Genomic DNA, 23757 nt, shown 5'->3' with positions numbered 1-23757 from the left:
ATACAATTAAAGATTGCGTTAAATTTAAAAATATGAGCTCTTCACAGGCGCGTTTTGAATTTATAAAGTCAAAACATGCTTGCGTAAATTGCCTTAGTGGAGGGTATACAATAAACGCGTGTAAATCGGTTTTAACTTGTGAGTTTTGTAAAAAACGTCATCACACTTTGTTGCATTTTGGCAGTGCTGATAACAATGCTAAAACTCCATCAAGTACCCACGCACACACGTCGCGAATATCTACAGGGACATCCGAAAATTGTGATACACAATTTGAAGAACCTCCGCTAAACATAAATAACTCATGTTCCCTTTCTGTGAAAGCGACACATAATACGATTCTATTATCAACCGCGCAAGTATTCGCAAAGAGTAAAAATGGAAATAAAGTTATTGTTCGGTGCTTAATGGATAACGGTTCACAGAACAATTTAATTACTGTTGATTGTTGCAAGATCCTCAACTTACCAATAATTCCTTTAAACAATTCCTTTGTAAAAGGAATCGGTTCAGCATCCAAACCAATTTTGGGTTACGTTTATTTGGACATTGAGTCCCGCGTGTACCCGAATAATAAATATAATATTTATGCGCTTGTCATTGACAGTATTACAGATCAGCTACCTAATCACTATATAACCAAGGGTGATATGAGTTACTTAAAGGGTATACCTCTCGCTGACTTAACGTGGAATATTCCTGGATGCGTGGATATAGTATTAGGTACACAACTGTTCCCATATATTTATTTAGGGAACAGGGTTGAATCTGGTAACGGCGAACCTCCGGCATTAGCAACAGCTTTCGGTTTTGTGTTAATGGGTGACTACCCTAGTAATGTGCTTAATACAAGTACGTCATTTTCAGCACTTGCGCTTAATGACTTAGTACAAAAATTTTGGCTGTTAGAGGAAATACCCAACATGCAATTTCTAAGTCCGGAAGAGACGGAATGTGAGAATTTATTTATATCATCCATTTCTCGCACCGTCGACGGAAGGTATTCTGTTGCTTTACCCTTCTGTAAAGACCCGAAGCAATTGGGTAATTCCCTTGCTACTGCTCTGCGCCGATTTATGGCTTTGGAGCGAAAATTTAAACATTCACCGGCTTTGCGGGAGAATTATAATAAAGTTATTCATGAGTACATTGAAAACGGTTATTTAGCAAAGGTTTCAAGGTCGGATATTACCGATGACGGATATTACATTCCGCATCACGCTGTCACTCGCCCGGATAAACCTATGCCTCGGATTGTACTTGACGCGAGCGCTAAGACACATACAGGATTGTCATTAAATGACGTGATTTATACTGGTCCGAATTTGCAAGCCGATCTTTTTTTGCTTCTGTTAGACTTTCGTCTTTTTCCCATTGCTATTACTGCAGACATAAAGCAGATGTATTTGCAGATTGAGGTTCCAAGCAAGCATCGCAAATATTTGAAAATTCTATTTCGATTCGCGGACAACGATCCCATACAAACCTTTCAATTCAATCGGGTCCCTTTCGGACTAACAGCTAGTCCATACTTGGCAATGCGCACTGTTCGACAGTTGGCCCAGGATATGAGACAACATTTTCCGGACGCTGCCAATGTGGCAGAGTCTAAGTTGTATATGGACGACCTGGTATATTTTATTGTAGATGAACCCAGTGCCGTACGTCTGTCGCGAGAATTGATCTCGTTGTTTAAGTCCGGTGCCTTTGATTTGGTAAAATGGACTAGTAATTCTTCAGTGGTACTTGAGAATCTTCCAGATTCTCACCGAAGCCCAGTGGACTTTACTGTTGGTTCTAACAATGCCGCTAAGGTGTTAGGCCTTTCGTGGGAACCAGCTGATGACAGCTTCTTCTTTACGTCTTCTTATGTTCAGGAGAAGTGCACGAAGCGGAACATACTCTCCATAGTAGCCCGCTTGTTCGATGTTCTCGGCTTGGTCGCCCCTGTCATTCTGTATGCGAAATTACTTATTAAGGAGCTATGGCTGTGTAACATTGGTTGGGATGATATACCCCCTGAGAGCGTTATTCAAAGGTTTTCGGCTCTCACACAGGAATTTCCTTTAATTTCGACAGTAAAAATCCCCCGCCATGTTGGCGTCCTAAAGGACAGTACAGTGCTCGTTGTCGCCTTCTGCGATGCGAGCATGAATGGTTATGGCTGCGTGATTTATTTGCACACCACTGATCTCTCTGGAAATATTTCAGTGAGGTTATTGTGTGCAAAATCAAAGGTTTCTCCCACGAGAGTGACAACTCTCGCTCGTTTGGAGCTTTGTGCCGCAGTTTTGATGTCAAAATTAATACGGACGGTTCAAGAGAGTTATCGTGCGCGTCTTTCTATTGCAGGAACATACGCGTTTTCAGATTCTACCATTCCGCTCTCCTGGATACATTCCTCACCGCATCGTTGGTCGGTGTTTGTTAGCAATCGTGTAGCTCAGTGCCAGGAAAATTTGTCTCCGGAAAATTTTTACCATGTCGCCGGTAGTGAAAACCCGAGCGATTGCCTTTCTCGTGGCATGCTACCCTCTCAACTCGTTTCACATGATTTATGGTGGAACGGCCCATCATGGATTCGCCACCCACCTTTGGAATGGCCAGTAAAACCGTTTCGCCCCACCAATACCGGTGAAATGCCTGAACACAAAGTTAATGTGCTCACTGCAATGGTTCTGGGTGAACAATCGGTTCTGGGTGATGTTACATTAGCGCCTGATAACGTAACTTATGGTTATAAGTTGTTACATTAGCATTCCAGCCAAGTAATATGCTATATATGAGTGAGTACACAAGCTGAGCTTGTACTCCAATCTTCAGGGTGTGGATTTATATATAGTCAATTTCCCAAATGAAACAAGTCTCTTGATATGAGTTTTTATTGTACAGGTAATACAGGTAATACAGGTTATCAAACAGATCTACAAAAGGTACATAGCTCTTTAAGGCCTGACTTGTTTCTAGCAATCTATTGACTCTAAGGGCTCTGATTGACAAAGGTATAATATTAGCTCACGTGTACTTTACGGTGGATGCGGTGAACGATGATGCTGATGCCATAGGCGGAATGCCTAGGCTGATGAAGAGCGGGAATACGACTCCTACAGGGCGGCGCATAAGCGGCGTGGGCGGCTGACGGCGAAAGGGCGGCAAACGAGGGCACAGAGGCGGCCTGGGGCGGCCTGAGGCGGCCTGGAGCATGGTTGGAAACACGTGGGCGGCTCATGGCGAAGGGCGGCACAGAAGCAGCCTGGAGCAGTGGTGGGCGGCTCATGGCAAAGGGCGGCACTGAAGCAGCCTGGAGCGGCCTGAGGCGGCCTGGAGCATTGTTGGAAACACGTGGGCGGCTCATTGCGAAGGGCGGCCGTGAGAGCACGGGCCGCGGCCCACGGATATGACACAATCATATCCATGCCGGTGTGGTTGGCTGAAGATTGTCCTGACATTGATAAACTGAATCTAGTGACGCGGCACATTATAAAACGAATGCACGCCGGTCCATATTATGGGCGCCTTTTGGCGGTAAAATGCTAATTACGAACTCGTCTCGAACATGTTGGTTGCTACGCGTCTGTCGGGGAACTGAAGCGTGGGCCGGCTTGCGGGGGGAAGCTTGTCCCTTCCACCTCTATTTTAGGTGCCTGGCCGATGCCCATATAAGGATACGTTTTGCATCTTAGCCATATGATTGGTTGTAGGTACTTATAGGCCTACGTGACCAATATCAGGTCGGAGACATCGCGGATGTACGTGTATGTATTGGTGTTCACCCGATTGTAGACATGCCGAGATGCGTATATACTAGTGTGTTTACACGCTCTGGGTGTATGATCGAATTCCGGCAACGCGTGAGCATATACTTAACTTTGCAGTTAGCTCTTGCAAGCTTTGTGCAAACATAACACTACCCTCCTTGTCGATGAAACAAGATCCCAGGCAACGTGGCTAAAGCAGGGCAACGTCCTCTTGTTTGCCGTACGAGAGGTACAAAGCTACCTCATTTCACAAAGATTTAAACACTCCCTAACGAGCCAAAACAAAAATTTAACTACCTGAGAGCCAAGTTGAACAATCCTAACAAGTACACTGAACAAGGGTTGCCAAACCTCTTTCAAAAATAATTGCAGAAATGATCTCCAAGGCGCGATACAAAACACGCTATGATTTACATACACAACTTTTTTCCAAACAAAAGAAAACACATGGCCTTCTTCCCAAACAGAAAAGAATACATACGATTTTTCCAAACAGAAAAGACTACACATCACCTTCTTTCCAAACAAAAAGAATACACCTGGCTTCCTTTTTTTTTTCTTAAAAAAAAGACAATACCAAAACAACAAATGTAGTATACAATGTGGTATTACCGAATGGATGTACACAATTTACCACCAGGCCTACACTTTCCATCAAACCACAAAAGAAGAACAATTAACAATGTTCACAATTGTACAATGTTATACAAAATGATATTCTGGTTAGAGAATATTATACGCTTATGCGATTGACCAAAATCAACCCATATTTCGCGTTTTTTACAATGAAATTCTTAAACTAGACATGTTTTTTTTTATACACAAAATTCCTGTTATGGAATGTGTACGCTGATTATATCATGCGATTGATCGAAATCAACCCATATTTGCGTCTTTAACAATGAAATTCTTGACACTATACAACACAAGTATCAATACACATGTTATGTTATTTCTTATTATCCATTGATAATTTTGAAAAACGGAAAACAACAAAAATTCTACTCAAGATTTTAACAATATATTCTCATTTAGTCATGGTTTGTCTGGTTGCTAATAATTCTTAGGCATATAGACCAATCCTCTCGTATCGCATATTGATTATACAGGTCAACGCTACCAAGACCTACCATGTAATTAATTATAAGGCTAATATTATCCTATGACATTTAACGATTTATTTCCTATAAACCGTACAGCGCTGTACCAGGTGTTAACAAGAAACACCAGCACGTCGTAACGAAAACGTTCGACAAAATTTTCAGAACACTCATAAAGTGTTCTCACCAAATGACCAGACAAAACCCAAAATGACCTTAAGTGCAATTATTAACCCAATTCATTGGTTAAGATTCAATAATGTCCCAAAATGACATAAATATGCAACCACCATTTGTCCTTAATGACCAACAATTTTAGATTTCCAAATCTAAGACATAATTACGTTATCTTTACAAAAACTATTTCTTCTTACCGGGTATATATTATAATTCATCTTCCTATGAGAACATACACACCGCACTTGACATGGCGTAACACATATTACAATTACACAATTTTATTTCGTCTCAACTTTATGAAGGACTTTACACGCTGGTTTTTTTTTATTGATACCGAGGCAATCAAATACGTGTTTACAATTAAAAAAAATTTACACCATAATTGACATGGCATAACATATAATACAATTACACAATTTTATTTCGTCTCAACTTTATGAAGGACTTTACACGCTGGTTTTTTACCATATTGATACCGAGGCAATCAATTACGTGTTTACAAGAAATTACAATACACAACCCATAACTAATTAATAATTAGTTAGGGAACAATTACACAATTTTAATTTACAAACATATTACATACCACTCAACAACTACTGTGTGTGATAATTCAATTTCTGTTATATAAGACTTATTCGAGTCTTTTTAATTTAAAAATCGAGAACTACATAATCCGATTTCTAGAGATTGACTTCCTTAAAAATAACGACACGTATTCACTGCGCAAGAAGGAGAAAAGAAAAAAAATTCCAGAAAAAAAAACAAATAATTGGTATGTAACCAATTAAATACAAAAACATTTGACATAATTTTCTATATAAGAGAATGTCTGAACAAAAACCACATACGGGGTTTCTCATTTGAACTATACAATTTATAACACAAGATATTTGAGTTATATTTACAAAATGGGTTCCTAATCTACCACTGATAACTTTAAGTGATGAAGAACGAAATCATCACTTCAAAAGTACAGGACATTTCTTACGCCGTTTCCTGTCAACGAAAAGAAGATTATAAACACAAATATAACCTTAATTTGTACTAAAAATTGGTATATATTCTTAGTACAATAATTCCACGAAATATAAATTAAGTTTATTTTTCGGTCCCGGGCAGGATATTGAATGCTTAAGGCGGTTTTTTCCTTACTATAATAAAAAAATTCCACTAAAACTTAAGGTTCTTGAATTTAACCCTCAATCAATGTAACGTGTCGTGTTTCGTAAACGGAATATATACATATATGTATATTTTAAATATAATTTTATATTACTTATGTAGTTATTTCATAACTACAATGTATTAACTTTTATTTCAATATAATTACTATTGTTATGAATGAATTTGATTTTTGCTATACGCTATTGCAAATCCAGTTAAAAAAAAATTACTATGTATTCCTACTAGAAGGTCTGCAAGCGTCCTTGACAGCCAACTTAATAGATAACAAACATCAAAGAAAAACAGCGTGGTTATTGTGTCAATCGGCACAAGATTCACTCAAAGGTTCATGACGCCCTTGAGTTTATACAAAACGAATGACACCAACCTCTATTATTCAGCTGATTCTATTAAAAAAAACGCGAACGAAATAGTATTCAATAATTATTACGTATTTTAAATACAAAAAAAACATATCATACAACTGCTTCGCGGCGAGCTTTGACAAATCTTTGTTATTATTATTATGCGTAAATATTGTCTGTTGCGACGCGGGAATAATAATTCTTTTGTCGGTATTTTAGACGTGAATTATTATGATATCTCAAGTTACTGCTCGTAGCGTGTTTTATATTTTCTACCAACAATTTATTTTCTGTGTAATATTTTTCTGTTGCGAGTTTTTATTCTGATCAATTGTTTTACTTTCTGTAATATTACTTTTGCGGCAAGTTAATAATAATAATAATTCCCTTGACGGCATATTATTACCAGTGTAATTGTTAACGATATTTATTCGCAGACCGGATGAGCAAAGTGATTGTAATTGTAATGACCGCCGTTGCCTTTTCAAAATTTAAAATTCTACTAATATTGAGAGGATCCATGATTTAATAATGGGAACGACCGGTAAAGTCTATGGATCTTAATTTAAAAACAACCAATACGATATTTATTAAAGAATGTGAATTAAAATAACTGAATTTAATCCTATCGCAAATTGACACTTGGAAGTTCTTTATAGTATTTGAATTATTTCAACTTATTATAATGAAACAGATAAGCAAAGCTTAACCTGACAAAAAGAATCATTTCTATATGAAACAATTAAATTGCATTTCAAAATTGAAATAACACCTCTATCTCTTGGAAACAACCACATTTAATGTTTATTACGCCGTAATTTCTCGTTGGTTTATTGCGTATTTAGAAATTGGAACTGCGCATTACGACTACCGACGGCACCTATATACTGCGTACGTGTACCGGGCGACGGAACAAACACTCCCGGATCAGAAATGAATTATAACACACAGCTGTGGATAAAAACATTAATACACAAGAATATTACAGTAACACATAACAAGAAAAGACACATTCCATCGGGTAATTGACTATCCAGGTTGGGCGTCCAGTGTTACATTAGCGCCTGATAACGTAACTTATGGTTATAAGTTGTTACATTAGCATTCCAGCCAAGTAATATGCTATATATGAGTGAGTACACAAGCTGAGCTTGTACTCCAATCTTCAGGGTGTGGATTTATATATAGTCAATTTCCCAAATGAAACAAGTCTCTTGATATGAGTTTTTATTGTACAGGTAATACAGGTAATACAGGTTATCAAACAGATCTACAAAAGGTACATAGCTCTTTAAGGCCTGACTTGTTTCTAGCAATCTATTGACTCTAAGGGCTCTGATTGACAAAGGTATAATATTAGCTCACGTGTACTTTACGGTGGATGCGGTGAACGATGATGCTGATGCCATAGGCGGAATGCCTAGGCTGATGAAGAGCGGGAATACGACTCCTACAGGGCGGCGCATAAGCGGCGTGGGCGGCTGACGGCGAAAGGGCGGCAAACGAGGGCACAGAGGCGGCCTGGGGCGGCCTGAGGCGGCCTGGAGCATGGTTGGAAACACGTGGGCGGCTCATGGCGAAGGGCGGCACAGAAGCAGCCTGGAGCAGTGGTGGGCGGCTCATGGCAAAGGGCGGCACTGAAGCAGCCTGGAGCGGCCTGAGGCGGCCTGGAGCATTGTTGGAAACACGTGGGCGGCTCATTGCGAAGGGCGGCCGTGAGAGCACGGGCCGCGGCCCACGGATATGACACAATCATATCCATGCCGGTGTGGTTGGCTGAAGATTGTCCTGACATTGATAAACTGAATCTAGTGACGCGGCACATTATAAAACGAATGCACGCCGGTCCATATTATGGGCGCCTTTTGGCGGTAAAATGCTAATTACGAACTCGTCTCGAACATGTTGGTTGCTACGCGTCTGTCGGGGAACTGAAGCGTGGGCCGGCTTGCGGGGGGAAGCTTGTCCCTTCCACCTCTATTTTAGGTGCCTGGCCGATGCCCATATAAGGATACGTTTTGCATCTTAGCCATATGATTGGTTGTAGGTACTTATAGGCCTACGTGACCAATATCAGGTCGGAGACATCGCGGATGTACGTGTATGTATTGGTGTTCACCCGATTGTAGACATGCCGAGATGCGTATATACTAGTGTGTTTACACGCTCTGGGTGTATGATCGAATTCCGGCAACGCGTGAGCATATACTTAACTTTGCAGTTAGCTCTTGCAAGCTTTGTGCAAACATAACAGTGAACTGGCCCAGCGTATATCCACTTGGGATAAACTACTAAGGAGTGTCATTTATATTCTCCGATTCATAAAAAAGATATCACCTTCCTCTGGAATTGTCAATAATCTTGTGACTGCTGAAAAGGCTGTACTTCGTTCCGTGCAAAATGCTCATTTTTCAAATGATATTGCTGCACTTCAGAAAGGCAAATTCCACTCCAAAAGGCTTCAGGGTTTGTCTTTATTTCTTGATGAGGACAATTTGTTACGTATCGGGGGACGCCTTTCTAAATCGGACTTACCTTTTGAGGTTAAACATCCGATATTACTACCTAAACATGACTGTGTTGTAAATCTTATCATAGATCACTTTCATGTCATGAACTGTCATACCGGTCCAGGACTTCTTATGTCTATATTACGTCAGCGCTATTGGATATTAGATGCTAGGACGGTTATTAGGGCAAGGGTGCGGAAATGCAACTGCTGCTTCCGCTCAAATCCATCACATCCTACCCCAAAGATGGCAGATTTACCTTCATATCGTATTACGGAAGCAAAAGCCTTCGTTCATACCGGTGTTGATTATGCGGGTCCTCTACGTATTACGCTTGCTCGTCGGAGAGGACAACATTCGCAGAAGGCATATATTTGTCTGTTTGTATGTCTTGTGACTAAGGCTATTCATATTGAGTTGGTCTCTGACTTAACTTCAAATGCTTTCCTGGCTGCTTTCAGCCGTTTTATTTCACGGCGTGGCCCTGTGTCGTGCTTGTATTCGGATAATGGTACCAATTTTGTGGGTGCAAAGGCACAATTGGATGACCTTTACAAGTTTTTAGTTGAATCGGAATATGAGCCCGCGTTAAAACGAGAACTCGCCAAGCGTCGTATCGAGTGGAAAATGATTCCACCACGCGCACCCCATTTCGGAGGTATGTGGGAGTCTAATGTGAAAAGCATGAAAACTCACTTATACCGAGTGATCGGAACTCAGCTTCTCACTTATGAGGAGCTTCAGACTGTGTTGGTGCAAATAAAGTGCATAATGAACTCTCGCCCGCTCACAGCCGTATCTTCCGACCCTGATCCGGAAATCATAACACCTGCGCATTTTTTAATGACTACACCATTACAATACTTACCTGCATCTATCCCGACGGGCAGTAAAATTAATTTCGCTCAGCGCAAACGATTATTGGATAGTATGGTTCAGTCTTTCTGGAAAAAATGGCGTGTGGAGTATCTGCACACTTTGCAAGTCAGGCAGAAGTGGGCTATCCCTGATCATCCGATTGAGATCGGAACTGTCGTTCTGGTGGGACAGGAAGATTCCCCTCCATTGAACTGGCCTTTGGGTGTAATCACTGAGGTCCATCCCGGATTGGACAAAATTGTTCGCGTTGCGACGGTGAAGACACGATTTGGGTTCTTCAAACGACCGGTTATCAAGTTATATCCCCTTCCGACTCAATAATTTGCTTACTTCTATTTTTTGTTTTTATTTTTTGTTATTTTTTTTGGTAGTTCAAATTATCTCCGACTATGCCATGATATTCCGTTACAGTTAATTGTACTCTTGTCAGTTGAACTTTATTAAGTTTATACTTTTCGTTCTGTTGAAAGCTTTTTTTTTGGTGACCTTCCGACGTAATTCTTGGATATTATATGTGAATAGAGTCACTTGAAATGATTTGACGTTTATTTATTTGTACGTTGTTCTCTTACTTCTTTGCAAGTTCTGAGAACTTCCAAGGCGGGGAGTATGGAGAAGCATTAGATTTAAAACTTAATTTAAAATTATTTTAATATACAAACATAATTAATTAATTAATTTTTTAAAAATAGAATAGACAAAAAGCGACATCTCTTGTCAATTTCGCATAGTATTTTCTCTGCAGGTGAATGATAACCAAATTGCGGTCACCTGTTACATCTGTTCAGTAGATTCATCTGAGACATGATATTTCGTCAAAAGAGGTCTATTTAAGATAAAAATAATTAAAATATATATTTTTTGACAAAATAAAATGTCACAAATTCGACACTGTGTGTTACGATGAATGTGCTGATTCATCTCTATCTTTAAGAATTCTTCTCTCTTGTGAGCTGGTTATAACCTTTTCGAGTGCAAATGCAAAGTGATTGCTGATTGCTGCCTGAAACCGAAGCTGATGACAAAAATAGAAGACCTCCATTTGTGAATGCCATTCTTGGGTGAGTTTTTCTGTTCATTTGTATTTTGGTGACTGGTTTGTTATTTTTCTCCCTGCAGAGATAGTTTATTAATCCACAATATATTTTTCATAGGGAAATATTATATTCCCTGGATGATCTGTGCTATCTACAAGCCAGATCATCATCCAGGTTCAATACCCGTTATATCCCGAGATATTTTCAATTTGTATTAAGTATTTCGGATGACTAATTATTGCTTATAATTATTTGTTATCCTTTGTGCTATGCATAAAACCTTGTCTTATAAACGTTAGTTTATCATTAAAAAATAATTGTTTTGAAGGGCTATTAAAAAACGGCACCACTTACAGAAATGTGGTTTATTTTATTTTAATCAGTTCATCGCGCCGTTTTATTAAATCCTGAAGAAGAAATCAGAATGATAATGCCCCCCAACAGCGATACATTGATGAAAGCTGAAGTTTTTGGTCATTTATTGACACATATCGATGAGTATAGCGGCGATTTCCTCCAAAATTCATCATTGGGTTCTTCCAAGGTGTGACCGATTCTTAAAAACATTTTACTTCAAGTTTAAAAACATTTTCTTTACACGGAAGAATGCAAATTGCAGCCGGAAGGCCCGTCGGGTGGAAATGAAAAAACGGCCATTTGATGAAGAAACGTGCGGAAGAGGAAGCCCCGGTGTTATCCGGACCAAACCATAGGAACGACTGAAAACGGCACGACCCTCTCGATACAATAAAACCCCTCCCGGCAGAAACCCTCACCAAACGGGATGTACCATCCCTTCAAAACTACACTATCTGTTTTGCAGCACCCTTCACTATCGGCCGCTAGGTTTTTTCATTCTTCTGCTCTCGAAGTTAGTTTGACATTTGCGCTCTTTAATATGAGATGTAACTCTAATATGAATTTTTCATGACAAAGCAGAACATTGGAGAAAATTTATGAAAAAAATATAATTTGACATAACCTAACGCAACCGAGATACGATTTGCGATTATCGCTGCCAAAAGTATTATAGTGATTTATTTTTGGGGTATTATGCCGTGTTTCGCTTCCTCCTTCTTTAGCCAACTTTTCGGACATTACAGTGTCGATCATTAGGATAAATGTGTAATCGAAGACTGTGGTGAAGTGTGTGCTTATTTATAAAGATGCGATACGGTGTTGCCAGCTCCAATCCTCTAAGAGCTGGTATTACAGTATTATTAAAAATGATTTTTGCGTTTAGTTTTGGTGTACCGTCATTTACCGGATATCAAGAACTATTGAGTTGTGTCTTGTCGTCTTTATTAACATGAATGGATTTTTTTTTAATCTCAATTGCCTCTCGTAATTCAGCGTTCTCTATGTGTTCTTCACAAAGAATCTTCCAAGGAGTTGAGGAACAAACCCGTAGTAATGGCTGATTTCAATTAAATGCTCCACATTTGCCGATTTGTCAAGGTTACTGAGCTTAAATACTTGAAAGTGTGCTGATATCTGTCTTGTGGAGATAGCCCGTTCTGTCTGGCCTACATAAATTTTGTCACTTCTGGAACAGCCGAGTTCATAAACTCCATCCGTCTCAAGAGGAAATTTGGTTTATCCAGTCTTGTGTTTTTGTCGTGTTTCCGAAGACAGTCTCGATTTCTTACCTAACCTAATTTAACTATAAAATGACCTAGCCAAACCTATTAATTTTTCATGTTTTGTATTGTCACTGTAATGATTTCGTACACCGTATCTAAAATCAATTTTTAGGTGAACACATTTCTGAACTACGGCTTCTTATCAAAAGCAATAAGTCGGGTTAAAAAAAACTACCATTGTGAATGCTGCTTCAGCCCCCTGGGTATAATTTCCTTCTTAACACGAGGCAAGCGTTTCGATTATAAGAAACGCTACCGATGGTTTGACATCAAACGTTGATTGAATAATTAGTAGTGATGTATTCTAATAGCGAGACTACATTTCGTACATTAATATCCAATTAAGTATGAATTATTGAGAATGTTTTGCAGAATGAAGCCAACCGGTTAAATGAAAGTAAATTTGATTATTCTCTACAAGATAAAGGACTTAAACGGGCTGAAAAGGGATTGGTCAGTGGCTGAGTTGGCATCGCGTTTGGTTCCCACCCAGGCGTAGTGTGTTCAATTCCTCGGCTGGCTAAGTACTCCATCATAACACAAGAAACGTTTCCACTTACAGTGGTAGGAGATTTAAAATAATGATAGGTTATTCGTAACCCGGAAATATTTGTCTTTATTTTTAAAAAATGCAAACTCTCCCTTAGAATAATCATCTCGCTCGTAGGCATTTTTGTAGATGTTTTGTAGCTTTCCAACACGTTATTTTTGTAGTCCTTTCTTGAAACATTAAGTTTTTATTCGGACAAAAATATTTATTCATATTTATATTGCTTATACGTGCGCAAACAAAAAATTTGGCTTAATATTTAAAAGCATAACTTGCAAAACGTGAATTTTATAAAATAATTAAATTAACGCCATATAACGCCGTTTACCCTTAAATTGACATAAGCGAAGTTAGGAAAATTTCTGAATTATTACAATGGTATCTACTGAACATTTTAATAAAACGCATGGAATTTATAGTATAATATGAATAAATATAAAAGATATGGCATTCGAGATTAGTTAATCCCTGTACATCAGACCGGAACGAATCGAATCGAACAGAATCGTATATTAGAGCACTCTCTTAATCCATTTCAGGGCACGAGAACTCAATTTAGTTCCGGGTATCATATAAGATAAACTCAATACCTAAACTGCAAAAGCACTCTCTCCTCAAAGATCACTATTTGAAAATGTAATTAAGTATACCTGTGATCCTACATGAAAGAAAGATACAGTATATTTCAACACAAAAGTTAAAGAAAATTATATGAATTGATACATTATTTCATGTCTCTTGAAATCTTCAAGGTTTATGTTGAAAACAACAAGAGACCTGTTATTTAGCAGCACCACACCGTGTGTCATTGATGAACCCTGGCAGTAGTTGTTTCTTATAAACAACTTATAGCATTTCAGGAGGTTTTTAATATCTTTGAAATGGTTGCATGATAACTCAACACAGTGATAATTCAACACACCTTTAAAAAGTGATATAAAGTCATTAGAAAAGATGAAAAACAAACAAAAATAAACCTAACCTAACCTACTTAACCCAGATAATAAAGTTTTTGTTTCATCACTTTCCATGTCTTTTTAATGATGTGATGAATTATCATTTTGATGATTTATCCGGTCACCCTTTGAATAATGCATAATTTTATACGATGTTACTGCAAGGGGCATCACTTCTCCTCGACTGGAGACTTTAGTAGCGCATCTCAGATAGCAGATTTTGATGGTGTATACATTGAGTGTACTAAGCCGTGCATTTTCATATATGGACACCAGTGGCGGCTCGTGACTTTTGAGTGTGATATAGTACTAAATTCTACACTATTGATGTTGTTTAGTCCAAAAAGTTTTTTTTTTGAAAATCTATTAATTGAAAATCTTTATACAAAGTACAGAATTTAAGATATCCTGAAAATCTTTATACAAAATACAAGATTTTAGATATCCTGAAAATCTTTATACAAAGTACAGAATTTTAGATATCCTGAAAATCTTTACACAAAGTACAGAATTTTGGATATCCTGAAAATCTTTATACAAAATACAGAATTTTAGATATCCTGAAAATCTTTATACAAAATACAGAATTTTAGATATCCTGAAAATCTTTATACAAAGTACAGAATTTTAGATGTCCTGAAAATCTTTAAACAAAGTACAGAATTTTAAATATCCTGAAAATCTTTTTACAAAATACAGAATTTTAGATATCCTGAAAATCTTTATACAAAATACAGAATTTTAGATATCCTGAAAATCTTCATACAAAATACAGAATTTTAGATATCCTGAAAATCTTTATACAAAGTACAGAATTTTAGATGTCCTGAAAATCTTTATAAAAAATACAGAATTTGAGATATCCTGAACATCTTTATACAAAATACAGAATTTTAGATATCCTGAAAATCTTTATACAAAATACAGAATTTTAGATATCCTGAAAATCTTTATACAAAATACAGAATTTTAGATATCCTGAAAATCTTTATACAAAGTACAGAATTTTAGATATCCTGAAAATCTTTATACAAAATACAGAATTTTAGATATCCTGAAAATCTTTATACAAAATACAGAATTTTAGATATCCTGAAAATCTTTATACAAAATACAGAATTTTAGATATCCTGAAAATCTTTATACAAAATACAGAATTTTGGACATCCTGAAAATCTTTATACAAAATACAGAATTTTAGATATCCTGAAAATCTTCATACAAAATACAGAATTTTAGATATCCTGAAAATCTTTATAAAAAATACAGAATTTTAGATATCCTGAACATCTTTATACAAAATACAGAATTTTAGATATCCTGAACATCTTTATACAAAATACAGAATTTTAGATATCCTGAAAATCTTCATACAAAATACAGAATTTTAGATATCCTGAAAATCTTTATACAAAGTACAGAATTTTAGATGTCCTGAAAATCTTTATACAAAATACAGAATTTTAGATATCCTGAAAATCTTTATAAAAAATACAGAATTTTAGATATCCTGAACATCTTTATACAAAATACAGAATTTTAGATATCCTGAACATCTTTATACAAAATACAGAATTTTAGATATCCTGAAAATCTTTATACAAAATACAGAATTTTAGATATCCTGAAAATCTTTATACAAAATACAGAATTTTAGATATCCTGAAAATCTTTATACAAAGTACAGAATTTTAGATATCCTGAAAATCTTTATACAAAATACAGAATTTTAGATATCCTGAAAATCTTTATACAAAATACAGAATTTTGGATATCCTGAAAATCTTTTTACAAAATATAGAATTTTCGAAAAAAAAAGAAGACGTTTTCAAAAACAATATCAATAATAGCATTTTTTATAATAAGCACTCTAGTACACCAAAAAGTCACAAGCCGCCACTGATAGATTTTCTCTCACACATTTTCATGGTCTATAAACTGAAGGTAATCGCCGTGAATTCTCATATCGTCGCTGTGAAATCAAACCGGCATATCTGCAAAATGCTTGTTTTTCACCAGAGCGCTTTTAAGATTTCGCATATGATATTTTCCTTTTTACGTCCGTTTGGTTCACCTCAATGCCACCTTATGAATGAATAAAATTTAGACGAATACTGCTTATTGAAGTAGTAGTTGCAAATAAATAGAAAATTGCTTAAATTAAGAGTAAAATGCAGATATGCCAGTATGGCTTTAAAATCAGTGTAATATTTGCATTTGTGTCACAGTGGCTTCTTCTTTTGGAACCTGTTTAAGGTATAAAAAAAGACAATGTTGTCAATGAAAAAATAATTTATTGCTTCACAATTTTTTTTATAAACAATTAATATAATACTGCTCTTTCCTTTGCTGGTAACTTCAAAGTTTCCCAATCGTTTATGGAAATCTGAATTGACGGTATTATCCCGGCGGTAACTAACTTTAGGATACCATTTTTCTTCTTCTCATCAAAAGTCTCTTGGAATAAGCGTGCATCAGAACAGGATTCACGCTCCTATTGCCCCGTTTATTCCTTTTCTTCGCCTCCTCCCAGGCATGTGATCCGTAGGAGGTTTTGAAGTAAAAATTGCCGTCGTAAATGAGACAAACATCACACTGATCATTCTTCAGTGTGAAAGTTTGTATGACTTGAAAAAACCTCTGTACTGGTAGTAGCTGATTCCTGCAAGGTTTGACTCCTTTCTTTCTGTTATATTAGATTATATCTGTGATCGGCGATAGATTTTCCACCATCGATATACTCCCGAGAACTTTGAGATCTGTAGTAATGACTAGGAACACTTGCGTTTACAGTTTTTTTTATTTTATTTTTTTTTTTTTTTATTAAGGAGAAAAAACAGATACAGATATCAATTGACAAAAATATATACGAAACATAAACTAGAGAATTCACCTGCATCCAAACTATTTCTCACGAATTAACTTACACAGCAGAAAACATTTACAAATATTTTCACTTATAAATAGGGGAAAAATATATACATAAGAATATTATTTTACAAATAGAAATATGAAAGAAATACGCAATATCCTTTTAAGAATTTACAAATTATTTTTGAAAAAATTTAGAGGGTAAAACAAAAAAAAAATATATATATATAAATAGATAAACAATGTTAAACAGAAAGTAAAAAATATATAAATATATTTAAACGAAGTATGTCTAAGTTGTTTACTTTGAACTTTGTAGGAAAACAGTCTTCATTTTTCTACTAAAAGTAGTGCGTGTATCAAAAAATAAGTCAGAGTCCTTGAGGTTTTGATTCTGATTAAGTGATTCGCACATTCTTCTGATTGGATCCCTGACACCAGCATTTAGCACGTACGCGTCCTGCTAATGTGGAATAAGTCGTTAAGCCTTGTTACTCTGGGTGGTACTTTGAAGTTTATCAATTTCAGTAAGTCGGGACAGTCAATAACGTTGTTACAGATTTTATACAGAGTCATGAGATCAAGGTATGTTCGCCGGTTAGATAGAGTGGAGACGTTATAACTCGAGAGCATATTTATGTACCCACGTTTGGGTGCGCTCATTCTGTAATTGAGGCATCGCAGAAATTTCTTTTGAATATTTTCAATATTTTCTTTATAGATATCGTAAAGTGGATTCCATATGGAGGTGCAGTATTCAAGTTGAGAACGGACCAGAGTGTGGTAAAGAAGAAGATATGTTTCAGGTTTTCGAAATTCACGGCTGTTTCTGATGACAAATCCTAGCATGCTGTAAGCTTTATTCACAATATTATCTATGTGCGCATCGAAGTGAAGTTTGGAATCAAAAAGTACGCCTAGATCTCTTATACAGTAAACGCGCTCGAGTAAATAATTACCAATACAATAATTGTGTTTGATAGCGTTGTGATTTTTAGTAAAACTTATTTGTTTACATTTATTGTAACTTAGGTAAATTTTGTTTTCATTGCAAAACGTTTCGAACCTTACTAAGTCGCTTTGTATGAGAAGACAATCGTTTAAATTCCGAACAATGGCAAATATTTTTATGTCGTCAGCGTACAAAAGATATAAACAATGCACGAAACATTTAGTAACAGTGTTAATAAAAAGAATAAACAACAGCGGACCCAGGATTGACCCCAAAGGCACGCCAGAAGTAACTGGTTCCCATGTAGAAGTCTGTCCTCGTAATGATACGGCTTGTTGTCTTTTTGTTAAATATGAGATAAACCAACGTAATAAATTTCCTCTTATTCCGTTGTACATAATTTTTTTAATAAGAATAAGGTGGTCAACCTTGTCGAAAGCTTTTTTGAAATCGCAATATATTGCATCTACCTGGTGGCCTCGATCCATGCTAGTAAATAAGAAATTTGAGTAAATAAGTAAATTACTCGTGGTAGATTTGCCTTTTACAAACCCGTGTTGTTGTTCAGTAATTTTGGCAGCAAGCTGGGGATATATATTGTCATGGACAAGTCTTTCCAATAGTTTAGGGATTGCCGAGAGAATGGATATTGGCCTATAGTTTTCCACTCTTTGACGCGAGTCACCCTTGTGGACCGGTATAATATAGGCCAACTTCCACCTATCAGGGAAAACCCCATCACTCAGGCATTTATTAAATATTATGGTAAACGGCACACACAGTGACGACGCAGCAGATCTAAGGAAAAACGCCGGTATTCCATCGTGACCCGCACCCTTGTTTATGTCTATCGATTTTAAACTCGATTGCACTTCTTTTTCCGTTAGTTTAATTGTGTGAATGTGCGCAAGTCCAGAGTCCTGAACTTCCTCGAGTTGGTCAATGTTAATAATTGGGTCATTGATAGAGGAAGGTTCAAATGTTGACTTAAAGAATTCAGAGAACATATCACAAATTTCCTGGGCATCGTTAGATTTGCGCCCTTCGAAGGACATTGCAGCAGGGTATCCATCAGACGATTTTAATGAGGATATGTATGACCAAAAGCTTTTGATATTATTTTGCAATGAACTTTCGATGTTGTCAAAAAATAACCTTCGGGTTTCATAAGTCAATTTTTTGTATGTAGCACGTAAGAAGGAAAATTCACGATAGTCAGAAAGACCTTTATATGTCTTCCATTTGAGCCAGACTTTATCTTTTTTCCTTGATAACCTAATAAGTTCTGGAGTAAACCATATGGGAATTTGTCATTTCGTCGTGCCAATACTGGAATAAGCTTATCAATTACATTGTTTATTTTTAAATAGAATCGATCTACTGCTTTTTCGGCTGATAAATTTGCGATTTCAGATAACCAATCAATACAATTAATGTCCTCATTAATCTGAGCATAATTAGCTTTCCTGAAATTGCGCCTACGCTGTATTTTGTTTTTGATTTTTGGTTGAATTACGAAGGATATATCAAATTCAAGGGCTGGGTGGTGTCTATCCTCTGAGAGGAGAGGGTTGTTGCTACGTTTAACATTTGTTTCGCGACTGTAGAATACGAGGTCTAAGTATTTTTCATTATGGTTTGGTATACAGTTATATTGGAGTAAGTCCATCAATGACATTGCTTGAAGCAAAGTTTTCGATGCAGCCGTATTTGAGGAGGCGAGACCTTGACTGCTGTCTTCGGAAAATGACCATGTCAGAGTTGGTAGATTCATATCTCCTAGTACACAAAAAGTATTATTTGGTTGTGATGAATATACAGATTCCAGGTTTTCGGAGAACGTATCATAGACCGTAGGTTGTGAGGCAGGAGGTATGTATACTGCACATATGATGAGATTGAAAGATCTTACCGGAATAGAAATGAAGATTTGTTCGATTTGACCATTTTCCCAGTTATCGAGCCGGGAAGATGCAAGCTCCTTGCGCACTGCTACCAACACACCGCCTCCGCCCATTTTACCAGTGAGTATACGGTCCCTATCACGTCGGAACACCGTGTAACGCGAATCTATGAATTCAGCCGTATTTATACTTGCTACAAGCCATGTTTCAACTAGAACTATAACGTCGTAGTTATTCGATAATACATTAATTAGTAGCTCCTGGGTTTTGGTCCTAATACCACCACAGTTCTGGTAATAAACGGATATAGATGATGATGAGATCATTTTACCAGAGTAGGAGTGCCGTTTGACATATTCCACAATCGCATGAGTGATACATTATGCAGGGCATATGAGGCTTCGAAATTACATAAAAAAACATAGACTACTTATTAGATCAAGTAATGTGAAATATGTTGACATTTTAGAATGTGAATGAATATGTGAGAAACATGGTATTGGTTTAAAGTTATAGGGATATTGCGCGGTAAACAAAAATATAAAGTAGCTTTGAAAGAAACAAATTACAGGATACAGAATACTGTGAGAAAGCGGATACCGAAGACAGCAGTAACATGTTTGTAGTCACATGTTTTGCTGATCATGTGTGATTATCTTTTGAAGGTCTCCTTCACGGCGAATGCTGAAAACCCGAGAGAGATCGTTCCTCTTCGCCAGAATACTGCCGTTCCGCACCCATATGTATTTAAAGCCGTTAGCTTTTCCGGCGGCTCGTGTTTTGGCAAATAGGATTTTATTTTTCAATGTAAGGTGCTCGTTTATATAAAAATTGGTGGTGGGAGCACCAAATCCTAATTGTTCCGTGGTAAGGCCGCGGCGAGTCCTTGCTGCAGCGATGACATCATCACGAAGTCGCTTTGTGGAGAGCTGGACGACTATATTGCGTGGACGGTTGGAGGCCGAGGAGTGGCCGCGAGCGACGCGATGCGCAGAAACCACACAGCTACTTGGAAGCGGGACGTTAATGTTGGATCCTATTTTCTCTATTAATGTCATCAAATTTTCGCCCTTTGCTTCGGGAATCCCATGGATGTCTACATTGCATATTCTGCTGCGCTGCTCCATCTCATCTTGTGCATCTCGGAGTGACTGGACTTCTTGCCGGAGGTTTGAGTTTTCTTCTTGGAGAACGCTCACACATCCCAGAATTTTTGTGTATTGATCCTTCCACTCGTTAGACAGCGCATCTAATTTTAACTGAACAGCGTCAATTGCTTTCTTGTTTTCAGTGCGCATGATTTCAAGTTAGACTCAAAAAAATTGATTAATGAGTCAGTGTCAATGTTAATCATTGACTGATGCGCCGACGGTGAATCGATAGGGCCAGACGTGGTTGCTAAAGGTGAAGATGTATCTTTCTTTGCACTGCAAACCTTGCGAGTTTTAGACATTTTGGTTGATTTATTTCTTAGTTTGTAGGTAGGTTTCTTACAGTTGTTCAGAAATACCCCTTATTGAGTTAAAAATAATTTAACTTATTTGTCTATGACAAAAAAAAAAACCTCTTCACAAATTCAAAAATTCAAAAACATAAATTGTCTGTGGTTGTGGTTTACAATGACAATGAATTCGTTATGCGTAATTTTTCAGGGCAATATGTAAAGTTGTTTCGCACTGTCACCACGAAATACACTATTATTTTGATAAATTTTTCACTAGTTTATATGTTTCAACTTTGATTATTTGCTAAATTTGCTTAAATTTCACTACTTTTGTCATTAAATATGGATCTGTCAGAATCAGCTGTTGTTTTCACTTGTCCATAGACGAAAAAAAGTTGTGTGGCAAGTTGTGGCAGTTGTGGCAAGGAGGCTTCATGCTTCGTTGGTTCACTCTTCCACGGGTTTTAGACTCGTATTCCTCACCGCAGTTTCGCATCTTTCAGTTTGCTAAAGTTTTTTTTTTTAATTTGCCTATTATAATTTATTTTTTTAACCGGGAGAAATTTTACCCGGGTCAGACATTTTGGCATATATGCCGGTTTGTTTTAGTTGAGGCTGCTATAAACGCTTTTGTTAAGTGCAAACCGGATTATCTGCCAATAAGTCATACAATAAGTCATATTTGGTAGTAATAAAAATGTACTATTGTGAGATAATCCAGTTTTACTTACATGATGGACGCATTTCCCCCTTGAAAGTTTTGAAGCAACTGGCGTATTGCGGAATAGGTCTGTCTTCTGCTAAAAAAAATGGCGATTCACGCGTAAATGCATACCGGCCCAACGCCATCTGACAGATTTTTATTCAACTATACGACATGCCGGTTCGACATAAAAATAGAAGGGAAAAAAAGAAATTTTTTGACACCAATAACTCAAAATCTCCATTTTTGCATATATGCCGGTTTGATTTCACAGCGACGATATATAGATATCTGATTTTTTTGTGTTTGTTCTAATTCATCATTCGTGTTAATAATTTAAACATATCGACAATAGAGCACCACCATTTAAGTTCTAATTATTTAAATTTCAATTTTGAGTTCCTAAATCACAAGGGCGTAAGTAGAGAGTAGATACCTAAATGACAAATCGGTAGGTATGTAAGCAGGTAATATAATTATTTTCATAAAAAAAATTAGTAATTTATTTTAATAAAAAAAAATTATAATAACTTTTATCAACAACTAACACATTTTTGCATTTTTAAAAAATCAATATATACTTATATTTAACACATCGTTTTGATTGCTAATAGTAAATCAAATTGCTCGTAAGACCTAATAATTGAATAGCTTCCATTTTTGTAAATCGTGATACCGACAATGCAAACGGCATTCGCAACCATTTTTTTTTATTGAAAACAAAGATGAAGTGTGGTGGAGAAATTAATAGTTTGACTCTAACCCCTTACTTATAAACGCGGTGCAAATATAACGTAGCGCGTAAGGTTGGAATAGAAAAACATTAGCTTAGTACGTTATAGTTAAAATGGTCCCAAGCTAAGTTCAATGCCGACTTAACTCTGTTAATACTAAACCGGCGCATGAGTAACTAATTAGTCAATAAATAAAATAAAAACAAGTAAGCAAGGAATAGGATATTTTTAAACATTAATCCCACACAGAAGGCGTTGAGGAAAATAACTTCCCTCGGGGCCTTGGGATGCCGTGTGGAGGGTCTTTTTAAAAGAAAGGAAGAAGATGAAGTTTTGGGAAGGTAAAGCGTATGAGGTTTGGGTAGGAATCTAGGGATCAGTGTGTCCAGGAGTGACAGAAATATGAATATATCCCTCAAAAGGCGATGGGTTGAGAGACCAATCGGAGAGGTTAAAGAGTCTCCTCAAACCAGCCTCTCCCGATCTGGCATGCCACGCAGCTGGTGGGCATTCTAAACACACCTCACCCGATGAACCCGGGCACCCCTACTAAATCCCCAAATGTAGCAACCCACTTTGGTTTACCTATGGCAGAGGTGTTGGTTATCCAATAAATGGTTCATGAACAGGATGATAGGGATATTGAAAGAGGCAACTTCATGACTGAACGCGATTGGCGCTAGTTCAGGGTCTATTGTGAACTGTCAGCTTACGTCAGCAATCCGTGATAGCCGTCAGCGAGAGCAACAAAGACATGATGGTCAGTTCGTATCGTTACATAGAAACAGAGGCAAGTACTCTACTAACAAACTAACAATGTACACAGTAAGCACTCGCAGACTGCTTCCCTAAAAACGTATGCGGGGACATTCGAGGTTTAGCTTCGTTCTTATTAAATGTAGAGTCGTTCTTAGCAAAAAATTAGCGTCCTTGCAAGAGCCCTGAAGGGGTAACCATAAGTTACCTATACCGGGGCGGGTAAGTGGTGGGATCCTCGAAAAGTT

General features: G+C 37.1%; 1 protein-coding gene across 1 annotated transcript in view; it reads right to left on the bottom strand.

Annotated features, from left to right (window-relative positions):
* LOC149420167 (gustatory and odorant receptor 22-like) overlaps positions 1-23757 on the bottom strand; it is a 90991-nt gene that overhangs the window by 58464 nt on the left and 8770 nt on the right. The gene's annotated exons all lie outside the window — the stretch shown is intronic.

Source organism: Hesperophylax consimilis, chromosome 10 (assembly GCF_061612785.1).
Source record: "Hesperophylax consimilis isolate HC1 chromosome 10, BYU_Hcon_1.0, whole genome shotgun sequence".
Classification (NCBI taxonomy): Eukaryota; Metazoa; Arthropoda; class Insecta; order Trichoptera; family Limnephilidae; genus Hesperophylax; species Hesperophylax consimilis.
The sequence above is the reverse complement of the archived record's forward strand: the minus strand, read 5'-3'. Positions and strand labels throughout refer to the sequence as shown.